This window comes from Scyliorhinus canicula, chromosome 1 (genome assembly GCF_902713615.1).
Source record: "Scyliorhinus canicula chromosome 1, sScyCan1.1, whole genome shotgun sequence".
NCBI classification, from domain to species: Eukaryota; Metazoa; Chordata; class Chondrichthyes; order Carcharhiniformes; family Scyliorhinidae; genus Scyliorhinus; species Scyliorhinus canicula.
The window spans coordinates 207,500,149-207,512,618 of record NC_052146.1 but is presented as its reverse complement, the minus strand read 5'-3'; the positions used below and the strand labels follow the sequence as shown (position 1 = coordinate 207,512,618).

Genomic DNA, 12,470 nt, shown 5'->3' with positions numbered 1-12,470 from the left:
TGTCATAAGCAAAATGATTACCGTATGTAAATGCTCAGGCTAACAACCTTTAATTTTAGAAGCCAGTAAAATTATTTAAAAGATCCATTTATTGAAGGGTACACAATTGACATCAGTTAGGAAAACCTATATGGCACTGTTTACACAGAAGATACAAAAATTTGCATAATATCTAAAGTCCACACAGAAATAGATGCTGAACGGAAAATATACTAGTTGGATTGATCAAAAGCTTGTTAAGTGCCAGGCACCGACCATCTCCCCTTGATATTCAATTGCACTGTCAAAGCACAAATCAGGATTGTGGTGCTGTATTGTCCACTTGCCTGGATAAGTGCAGCTTTAAGAATACTCAAGAAGCTCAACACCATTCAGGACACAGCATTCCGCTTGATTGGCACACCATCTATCATCTAAAATATCCACTCTTTCCACCGCTGTCACACAATAGCAGCACTCTGTACCATCTAAAAGATGCACTGCAACTCACCAAGGCTCGTTCAAAAGCATCTTCTAAACCCGTGACGTCTACCACCTAGTCCTAGTGGGACAAGGATATCAAGTACATGGGAACACCATCACCAACAGGTTTCCTTCCAAACCACATACCATTTTAGCTTGGAACTATATAACAGCCCCTTCACTGTCACTGGTTCAAAATCCTGGAACTCCCTTCCTAATAGCACAGTGGGTGCACCTACACTAAATGGACTGCAGTGGTTCAAGACGGTGGCTCACCACCACCTTCTCAAGGGCAAATAGGAATGGCCTATAAATGTTGGCCTTGACAGCAGTGTCCACATCCCAAGGAAGAATTTAAAAAAGAGATAGGAAGGCTCATAGGAAGAGAAGTAGTCTGAGGATTTTAAAGTGGAGGGTTTCAAAACTGGGAGTCAATGTTGCTGAGAGATAGATTCTAGATGAGAAACAGGAGACAGCTCAATAAACAACCAATATACAGTGATTCAAATTCTGAAACCCAAGGGTTTCCATGAGCACAAATTTAAAATCAGATCTATGTTTAAATAAAATATTCCAAGTTGCTAATATTTTTGAGTTTTAATTCCAAATGTTGAATTTGGAAAATATATTGCCTTGTGGCTTTGATTATTCCACCATGTGAGAAATGATCAGAACCTGCAGTTGTGGTCTCATCAACTCACCTGCAGAAAATCTCAGCAGAGTACCACAATGCTATTGCATTGAAATTAATCAGTTAGAAAAATACCATGAGTACATAATATGTGACATTATGACAATATTGTGATTAGTTTACCAAAACCATGTAGTCTCCTTCATTGTTGTAAAATGTTGTGATTCAAAATAGAATATTTTAGGTTAAGAAAATAAAATAACATTTTCCTTTCTAGAAAGATACTCGGAATTTTGGTTTTAATAGATCCAACTAAGTGTTAAATTCTTAACTGATGTGACATGCTAACTCTTTAGATCATCAATCTATGAAGCTAAAAATTTTAAATCCAGACTTAACTACTACATGAGCTCATTTAACCTCACTGGAGAGGCTCCTCAATTCTAATCCAGGGTGTTAACTGAGGAAGTGCTTCTCAGTATGGGGGAGTAACAAAACTGGTAGGAACATTTTTTTAAACACACAATATTACATCTTACCAATGGGTTGTTCAGAGACCATCCCATCCTTCAGCCTAAAGGGCAAGAAGGATGTGACATGTGAAAAAGGTGATTTTCCGAACAATGCAAATATTATAATATTGTCCACTACACACAAGATCACATCAATCCTAGGATTCCTCCCTTTGGGAGAGAGTTGCAGTGGGGTAGGTTTTCTGACTGGATTCACTAGGCTTAACTATTTTTCTGGTTTGAGGATCATCCTTTTGCATGCACCAGGCAGGTTTTCTGCCATTAAGATGGGGAGCTGTGCAAGGATAAAAATCTAAACCATGCTGCAGCCCAAGAACAGGCAATGAAAGAATTTAAAGAGACAGAAGCACCTATATATTAGATAAAGCTTCCCATTGATCGTTCAGCCTCGAGCAAAGCCGTAAGCAGATAAATGTTTTCAGGCTAATCGGAAGAGACTGCTAGGAAAGTCCACTATCTCTTTATGGAGACAGAAGACTTGAAGACTTCTATTGCCACTTTCCAGGACATACTCAACATAGATGGCCTGCGCTGCCTCACAGCACCGAGGACCCAGATTTGATCCTGGTCCCGGGTCACTGTCTGTGTGGAGTTTGCACATTCTCCCATGTCTGCGTGGGTTCACCCCCACAACCCAACGATGTGCAGGGTAGGTGGATTGGCCACGCTAAAATTGCCCCTTAATTGGGAAAAAAACATTAAAAGCCTGGGAGATATTAGAAAATGGGGTGATGGGGAAGCATAATTGTTTACATGTGAAGAGGGGGAAAGGGGTAGCCAGTAGTGGCCTCCCAACCTCATATCAAAAATCTTTAGAATTGTATTACTTCCATTGCAGTATGATGATGGTAATCAGAAAACCTAAATGTGTAGATAGTGAATTCAATTTTCCACTAATGCACAATGAATTGGGGGTTGGTTAGCTTGGTTGGCTGGACAGCTGGTTCATGATGCAGTGACGGTTCAATTCCCATACCAGCTGAAGTTATCCATGAAGCCTTCTCAACCTTGCCCCGTGCCAGAGGTGTGGTGACCCTCAGGTTAAATCCACCAGTCAGCTCCCTCTCAAAAAGAGGAGAGCAGCCTATGGTGACTTTCAATGCAAAATAAAGTAAACTGTTACAACAGTAATGATATATGTCACTAATCTCTCAATCATTCCATCAGAAGGGAGTTGCAATTGAACATTTATATTTACATAGCACAGCATTGAAATGTCTCAAAAGTACTTAACACAATTAATTACTTCCTGAAGTTTAACAACTTATTAAATATGTAGATACAACAGTCATGATACACCAGCAGTGAGATGAATAAACAGTTAGTTGCTTTTTTGGTATGCTGGTTGAGTGAATTCCCAGCACTACTTCACCCAGTATCATGGAATCTATTACATCTACCTGAACAGGTAAAAATATACATTGGTATAATCTCTCATCAGGAGTACAGCACTCCTTTAGTAGTGTACTGAATTTCAGCCCAGAATGTCCACTCAAGTCCAGGTGTGGAACTTTAAAGCACAACAATCTGAATCAGAGGTGTGACTGCTGCCAAGTGAACCAAGCTAACATTACTGTGAGCAGAGTGTCAGGTACTTCAGTGATCTTCAAATAGTGGACTTTGGCCAACTTCAGAGCTTGGAACTGATTGCAAAATACTTTTGAAGTGGAAGGTAGTGTGAACACAAGTCTATTAATCATTTTTTGTCCCACCCACAAAGGTATTCTGCTTCTGGCTGCTCAATCATTGCTGTCAATCATCACTTACTTCTGCTGATGAACAGAAGTGAACACTAACTGACAGCAATGACTGAACAAACGGAAGTGCAAAACCTCTCCAAGAGTGGGGCAAAAGTTGATTATTTTAACAAACTACATTAAATAAGACCAAGTCACACTTCTATCATCACTGCTTTGATCAGGAATATTTAATAAAACAGAATGATCAAATATAATGAAATTTGTTTATTTCCATGCAACTTTCAAAAAAAAAGATGAGATTAGTTTTGCTGTGGATTTGGTGTACAAATTGAAACTAAAATGGAATATAATTTTGATATAATACTCCTAGTTACCCCAGACCTTGGTACGGCTGATGACTGATCTAAGTGGACAGTGATTGAACATAATTAGGAATGTCTGTTGCAGAGAACTGCAGTAATGTACATTATTCTTGGACTGCGGGTTTACACGCACCACACAGTTTTATCTGTTCAAATTTAAATACTTTGGGTGAAAGTTTATCAGTGATTGCAGTTGAACGGAATCTTGCATGTGTTTACTTTTCAAGAAATAAAAACAAAATATCATATTGACAGTAAGAAATGCTATACAAATGTCAAAATTCCATTACATATTTTTGCATAAGGAATTTTGCCTACAGAACATAATTAAATATAGCTCAAGTGCTCCCTCTTCTGGTTTACAGTATTTACAATCTCAACCATGTTATATTCATTATTTCATAGAATCCCAATCAATGACAAGGAAATCATGATTTGATCTCAGTAAAGAATAAAAGTACATTCAAAAACTAGCTAGGCAAAACACTGATTTTAAAAGGAAAGGGTAGATGTAGGAAAGGGTAGATGTAGGAAGTGTTTCTCCCCAAAACCCTTTCCAGAAAGTAGGTGACTGATGTTTAGGGTACAGCTCCATGGTTGATGGCTGTCTTCCAGAATCTTGGCCGAATTACCAATTTTGATTTGCAAGCCAAGACAGGTGAGTGAGTTAGTCAGTTGTGGGATGTCATAACTGAGTCTAATTCTGTCCCTATGAACACACTTTCTAGCAAGAGGATCACTTGACAGTAAACAGAGGCAGTAATCCTGGTATGTTAATGTTTTAAACTGTTGAAGGTCGACTAATGGGTTGTAGTGCCTGCTTTAAGCGCAGACCATCAGGCTTTGTTTTCATGACAAACACATCCACCGAGATTGATGCGAAGAAAAGATTTATCAAACATCAGAAGATATAGCTGCATCAAATGAAAATAACTGCATATAATGGACCTTCATTCCAGATTCAGAACAAGGTACAACAGACTGATTTGTCAACAATATTCCAAAGGCAAGCAGAATAAGTGGCAATTGCTACCCTTTGAAAATATACATATATGGGGTGATTTAATGGCCGCGTTGTGCTTAAGCGAGAGTACGCGAGGCCATTAGAATGTGGGAGAGGCCAAAAGTGAGAACCTCACTGGTGCTGATCGGTTTGCAATCTAACCAGCCCTTTCCCATTGGCAACATCGGGATACCCCGCGGCGGTGTGGTGAGAAACCATTAATCACCACTTAAAGCCAATCTCCATCCAATTAATGGGAGTAACCCCCTATCTAACGGCCTCCCGTGATCTCAGCGGTGTCTTCCACCCCGGGACCCTCCATTCCCCTATTGTTGCCCCCCTCTCCTCCACGTCTCCTGCCATCAGACATGACCATGCACCCGCGACGGTCCTTGGTTGCCGGGCCCCAGACTCTGTACCCCAGACACCTACATGTAACGTTATCTGGACCGGTGCTGGTCCCATCCCCGATGTACACACCCATCCTCTGGTCACAGAAATGTGCTCGGTTCTGGGGCGTGATCACGCAGGCGACGATCAGTGTACATTTTTTTTTAAATGAAGCTGGTGAAAGGGCTGCAGTAGGGATCAGAGGAGGAGAGTAGCCATCTTCGCTCCCAGGCAATGAGCCCGGGGACATTTGGGTTGCTGACATGGTGCTCGAAGGTGGCGTTGGGAGGATGCCCACCATGGCCTGAGAGGGAAGGGATGGGTGTCTCAGCCGGCGAGTCGATCCTGCCAGCCCTGGACCATGTGCCCCCGTTCCAGGGCCAACCCCGCCACTGCCTGTCTGCCCCACTGACCACCCATAAAGGCCCACTGACCGCAGAGACCTCTGGCCATGTGGCTGAAGGCTATTGCTAATTGGGAATTGTCAACGGTAGTTAAGTGAACACTTCACAGCTCCCAAGTGAATTCCTGTAGGTAGGGGTGCCATGTAGCATCTGGGAATTATTGCCTAGCATCCCAATCAGACCGTGATGCCAGGACACTGCGCCTGAACACTGTGGGAAGCAACACCATGGACGCATCGGCCAACATCCCAACACACAGGGGCTGGGCCCCAGAACCAAGCACATTTCTGTGACCAGAGGGTGGGTGTGTGCATCGGGGATGGGACCAGCACCGGTCCAGATAACGTTACATGCAGGTGTCTGGGGTACAGAGTCTGGGGCCCGGCAACCAAGGACCGTCGGGGGTGCATGGTCATGTCTGATGGCAGGAGACGTGGAGGAGAGGGGGGCAACAATGGGGGAATGGAGGGTCACGGGGTGGAAGACACCGCTGGTTGTCAGACTCACACCCTCTCCAATTCCTTACAGATTTACACATGGTGCTGCTGGCAGGCCAGGCAGTCAGATGCCGGAGAAGGCAAAGCAGCAGCATCAACAGAGGCTGGAGGCAGCATCCCATGTGCGGGACCCCGCCCCCACCCTGAGAACCCAGCTGTCCATCAGGCCAGGGGGGACCCAGAGGGGAAGGCTGGCAATGGCCCATGGTTTACAGGCGCCACTGGTGTTTCGAACAGATGACAGACAGAACATGCCGCAGGATGCTCCACCTCAACAAGAGGGTGGTATGGCACCTGTGCCATGTCCTTGCAGACTTGGTACCACGCGGAGCAGGATGACACCCGTTCCTGGTGGCTGTCAAGGTCAACCCAGCCCTGAACCTATACGCCTTTGGATCATTCCAGGGCTCATGCGTGGACTTATGTGGCACCTCATAAACTACTGCCCACAAGTGCATCCCAATGTCTGCAGTACAGTTTCGACGCACTCGGCAATACCCCTTAGTGACTGGGAAATGCTCCTGAGCGTCCCGGTACTGCCCATCTGTGACTGGGATATGTTCCCCCAGCAGCTGGGACATGCTGTCAAAGCCGTGCACCAGGTTCTCCACTGTGGTCACCACCCTAGGAGTTTTGATCTCTATGGCACGCATTGCCGCCGCCATCTGGGCCTCTGGGACTTCTCCAATCGGCTATGGACGTGCTGGAGAGTCGCTGACATCCGCCTCTGAATATCACAGCTATATGTATCAGCTCCGAGTAAACCAGGTCCAAAAGTCCAGCATCTGGCAGGAACCCAGCTGACTGGTGTCTTGCCTGGGCATTTCTACCTCCACCTGATTGTATCGGCAACTGAGTGGTGCTCACCAGGATGTGCCCCAGACACCTGTCCACCGAGGTGCGTGTCTCTGCACTTGTGTGGAGGGTGGGGATGACTGCCACGAATATGGGGGTCTCCTCTGAGCTCCCCACCATCAGATGAGGATCCAGCAGGAGAATGGACTTGTGTCAGTGGGCGGGATGCTTCATTCTGTATGGCATTAACAAAATGTGGCAGGTCATCTGGGTGGGGACCGGTGGAACCTCACCTCTGTGCCATATGCCAACCTCTGTGTCGGTGACAGATTTGTCCTCGGCCACCCCCACAACCACCAGGACCCCGTTACCTGTAGGGGGTGAGGACTCTGATAATCCAACACCCCGCCACTCATCTGGGCCCTCTCCCGTCTGATATAGGCCAACTTCCCTTGACGGAGTCCCTGGGCGAGCCCTCAGATCCTGGGCAGACCAGCTGGCGAGTGCACTAGCAGACATGTTCAACGCCTCACTTCTCCACTCCTTGGTTCCTTCAAGAAGACCACCATAATACCAGTACCAAAGAAGAACAAGGTAGCGTGCCTCAACGACTACCAATCGGTGTCCCTGACATCTGTTACCACAAAATTCTTCGAGCGGCTAGTCATGAGATGGATCAACGCCAGTCTCTCAGATGGTCTCGATCCATTGCAGTTCGCCTATCACCGCAACCGGTTCACAGCAGGTGCTATCTCCCTGGTTCTACAATCAACACTCGAACACCGCGACAACAAGGACACCTACGTGAGACTGCTGTTCACAGACTACAGCTCCGCCTTCAACACCATTATCCCGATAAGACTAATAACCAAACTCTACAATCTTGGACTTGACCCCTTCCTCTGTAGCTGGATCCTTGACTTCCTCACCAACAGACCACAATCTGTCAGGATAGGTAATGGCACCTCCTCCACAATAGTTCTCAACACCGGTGCCCCGCAAGGGTGTGCTCAGTCCTCTACTGTACTCGCTATACATACACAACTGTGTGGCAAGATTTAACTCCAATTTGATCTGTAAGTTTGCGGATGATATGACTGTGGTGGAAAGACTGTGGTGGGTTGTATCTCAAACAATGACGAGTCAGACTACAGAAGAGAGATAGATCACTTGATTGCATGGTGTACCGATAACAACCTCTTTCTAAATGTCAGCAAAACCAAGGAACTGATCATCGATTTCAGGAAGAGTAGTAGCCACACGCCCCCCACTACATCAATGGCTCCGAGGTGGAGATGGTCGATAGTTTTAACTTCCTGGGGGTCACCATCATCAACAGTCTGTCCTGGCCCATTCAAGTTGATGCAACAGTCAAGAAAGCCTATCGACCATTTTAGAACACATTTCTCAAGTCAAAAACTATAGAAATGATCCCTAAAAGTATAGTCTTCAAGAAAGCCTATCAACGTCTCTACTGCCGATGAAAGCTAAAAAAAATTCGGCATGCCTGCATCGACTCTCTCAAACTTCTACAGATGTGCCATGGAGAGCATCCTATCCGGTTTCATCCGACCCAAGGTCGCAAGAAACTACAGAGTGTGGTGAACTCAGCCCAACACATAAACCCCACCTCCTCCACGATAATCCTCAATACCGGGGCCCGGCAAAGCTGCATACTTAGCCCCCTATACACACACGTCTGCGAGGCAGAATTTGGCTCCAACTCCATCTACAAATTTGCTGACGACACGACCGTAGTGGGTCGGATCTTGAACGACGAGTCAAATTACAGGAGGGAGATGGAGAACCTAGTGGAGTGGTGTAACAACAACAATCTCTCCCTCAATGCCAGCAAAACTAAAGAGCGGGTCATTGACTTCAGGAAGCAAAGTGTTGTGCACACCCCTGACTGCATCAACGGGGCGAGGTGGAGATGGTTGACAGCTTAAAATTCCTAGGTGTGCACATCACCAAAAATCTGTCCTGGTGCACTCACATCAACGCCAAGACCAAGAAAGTAGAACAGCGCCTTTACTTCCTCAGGAAACTAAGGAAATGTGGCATGCCCACATTGACTCTTACCAACTTTTACAGGTGCACTATAGAAAGCATCCTATCAGGCTACCTCACAGCCTGGTATGGCAACTGCTCGGCCCAAGATGTAAGAAACTACAAAGAGTCGTGAACACCGCCCAGTCCATCACACAAACCTGCCTCCCAACCACTGACTCTATTTACACCTCCCATTGCCTTGGGAAAGCGGACAACATAATCAAAGACCCCTCTCACCCGGCTCACTCACTCTTCCAACTTCTTCCCTCGGGCAGGAGATACAGAAGTCTGAGAACATGCACATATTCAAAAACAGTTTTTTCCCCTTGTAGTAATCCATGGGAGGCAGGAGTTCCGTCACCACACCAATATTTATTTACAATAACAATATTACAGGAACAGCTACAAAAAGTGCTGCTAGCAGTCCAGTCAACTTAAGACTGCTCACAAAGCCTACACAGGTGATTATATGGGCCCCCTCAATGAGCTATCATTGAGGGAGCTCATACTCCAATTGGCCAACCAATAAAGCCAATTGGAGTTCATTACACCCCTCCCCCCCCCCCCAAGGTCCGAGGAAGTCCTGCCAGCTGGCATTCCTCTGAGCTTCTTCCTGCTCCTCATGTCTGGGTCTGTCACCTCTGTGTCGCCCGCCGGGTCGTTCTCCGAAGTGGGCGGGGTGTACCTTATAGGTGCTCATCTTTTCCTTGACGACCTCCTTGGAAGTTGTTCTTCCTCCTCCTCGGGGAGAGGTGTCGCGGCGGCCTCGTCGAGTGTGTCCATCTCCAACTCTGATGACTGGATGACGGGGTCTGGAGAAATTGCCCAGGGCTGGGGTGTGGGTATCCTTTCCGTCTGGGCTATCCCAGCTTGAGGCAGTCCTGCTTCGCCTGCCTCCAGGTGTGGTTCCGCTGCCCTTATTTGGTCTAGGTATTTCTTCAGCACCTTACCTCCTATCGAAACTTCATAGGATATGGGCCCTGTTTGGGACTCTACAGTGCCTTTGACCCACGTTGGTCCATTCCCATAATTCTTGACCCAAATCGGTGCCCCCACCTGGAAATGTCTCTGCTGCCGACTATTATCATGCCCCCTGCTTTAGGCCTCCTGTTGTTTCTCCACTTTCCCCGTTAAATTTGTGAAAAGGAGATGCAGCCTCGTTCGCAGCCGCCTTCCCATTAAGAGTTCAGCTGGCGGTATGCCCGTTGTGGAATGCGGTGTGGTCCTGTAATCAAACAGCCGGCGGGAGAGCTTTGTGTCCATTGAAGCTGCCGGCTGCTTCTTGAGTCCCGCTTTAAGTGTCTGGACCGCTCTCTCTGCCAGGCCGTTGGTCGCTGGATGGTAAGGGGCCGTTTTGATGTGACGGACTCCGTTTTCCTTCAGGAATTTTCCAAATTCCCCACTTGTGAATGCCGTTCCGTTGTCCGACACCAATACCTCCGGAAGTCCATGTGTTGCAAACGAGGCCCTGAGCTTTTCAATTGTCGATGCTGTGGTTGCCGTGTTTACCCGGTGGACGTCCATTTGGAGTGGGCGTCCACTATCACCAAAAACATTGAGCCCATGAAAGGGCCGGCGTGGTCAATGTGCAGGTGGGTCCACGGTCTGCCTGGCCATTCCCACGGGTGCAATGGCGCCGCTGGTGGCACTCTGCCCCTGTTGGCACTCCTGGCACCGACGTACCAAGGCTGCTATGTCTGTGTCCAAACCTGGCCACCAAACGTAGCTTCGAGCTAGCATCTTCATTTTGTCCGTGATGTAACTCAGTTAAGATTGCCTGACGGCCCTGAGCTGGGACGATTACCTGGGCTCCCCATAATAGGATACCGTCTTCTAAGGTTATTTGGTCCCTTCTGCTCCAGTATGGGTGCATCTGGGGCTCCACTGGTCTTTCCAGTTCCCCTGTTAGCAGTAAATGCTTCACCTTGGCTAAAACTGGGTCTTTTTGCGTCCACAACCGAATATGTTGTGCGTCTACTGGTAGGGTGTCCAAAAAATTTAGAGTCATTACTGTCTCCTCTACTTTTGGTATTTGCGGCGGAGTGTCCGGGAGGGGAAGTCTGCTCATAGCATCTGCATGTGCTACTCGCGTTCCCGGTCTGTGCTCCAGAACGTATCTATATGCTGCCAGTAGCAACGCCCAGCATTGGATTCTAGCTGATGCAATCGGGGGTATTGACTGGTCTTCTTTTAATAACCCTAATAACGGCTTATGGTCTGTCACTATGGTGAATTTCCACCCGTACAGATACTGGTGAAATTTTTTTACTGCGAATATCACCGCCAGTCCTTCCTTCTCGATTTGGGCGTACTTCCTCTCAGCCATCGCCAAGGTCCTCGAAGCATAGGCTATTGGCCGTTCTTCCCCATTCCTTCCTCTATGGGCTAAGACGGCTCCTACCCCGTAGGGGGGTGCATCACAAGTGACCACCAACTCCTTCCTTGGGTCATAATGCTCTAGGACATTTTCGGATGACAGCTGTTCCTTAATGTCCCTAAATGCTCGGTTTTGGCGGGTGGACCATTTCCATTCTTGCCCCTTTTTTAGTAGCTGGTGGAGGGGTTCTAGGATCGATGCCCTATTTTCAATAAATTTTCCATAATAGGTTACCAACCCTAGAAATGATCGTAACTCCTGGACCGTGGTGGGAGCTGGGGCTTCTTTTATTGCCGTTACTCTGTCTTCTAATGGATGTAAGCCTGACTCGTCTACTTTATATCCCAGGTACGTCACTTGTGGGGCCAGAAAAACACATTTTTCCCTTTTTAACCGTACGCCTGCCTTTGCGAAACGCCTGAGCACTTCCTTCAGGTTCCTTAAGTGTTCCCTGTTTGTCCTACCCGTGATTAAGACATCGTCCAAATAAATCGCCACCTGCGGTAGTCCCTGCAGAATATTTTCCATCGTACGCTGGAATATAGCGCAGGCTGATGACACTCCAAAAGGTAGCCTAGTATAACGAAAAAGGCCCTTCAGGGTGTTGATCGTAGTGAACTTCTGGGAGCCCTTGTACAGTTTTAACTGCAGGTAGGCGTGGCTCATGTCTAGTTTCGTGAATAAAAGCCCACCTGCCAATTTGGCATATTGGTCGTCTATTTTCGGGATTGGGTATTTGTCCAGCAGTGCGTATTTGTTTACTGTCTGTTTGAAATCTCCACAGAGACGTATCGAGCCGTCTGGCTTCAAAATTGGTACCACCGGCGCTGCCCATTTAGAGAACTGTACTGGTCTGATAATGCCGTCGCGCCGTAACCTTTCTATTTCGTCATCTACTTTCTTCCTTAATGCAAAAGGTACCGGCCTGGCCTTACAAAATTTCGGAAAGGCTTCTGGGTCCACGTGCAAAGTTGCTTTGGCACCTATGATTTCCCCCAAACCTTCGTGGAAGACCTCCGGGTATTTTTGGAGTACTCCACTCAACTGCCCGCTTCCACTCTGGAAAATTTTCATCCAATCTAATTTCAGGTCTTTCAGCCAGTTCCGTCCAATTAAGCTCGGTCCGGAGCCCTCTACTGTCGTCAACGGTAATCTGAGCAATTGTTTCTCATATTCCACAGCTACATGAGTCGTGCCTAGAACTTCCAGGGGTTCCCCCGTGTAGGTTTTAAGTTTTGTCGATGTTTTTGTTAGGGTTAGTGGC

General features: G+C 47.0%; 1 protein-coding gene and 1 pseudogene across 1 annotated transcript in view; both read right to left on the bottom strand.

Annotated features, from left to right (window-relative positions):
- Window positions 1-12,470, bottom strand: part of LOC119971323 (SLX4 interacting protein) — a 229,150-nt gene that overhangs the window by 180,817 nt on the left and 35,863 nt on the right.
- LOC119978384 lies at window positions 8,155-8,227 on the bottom strand (annotated as a pseudogene).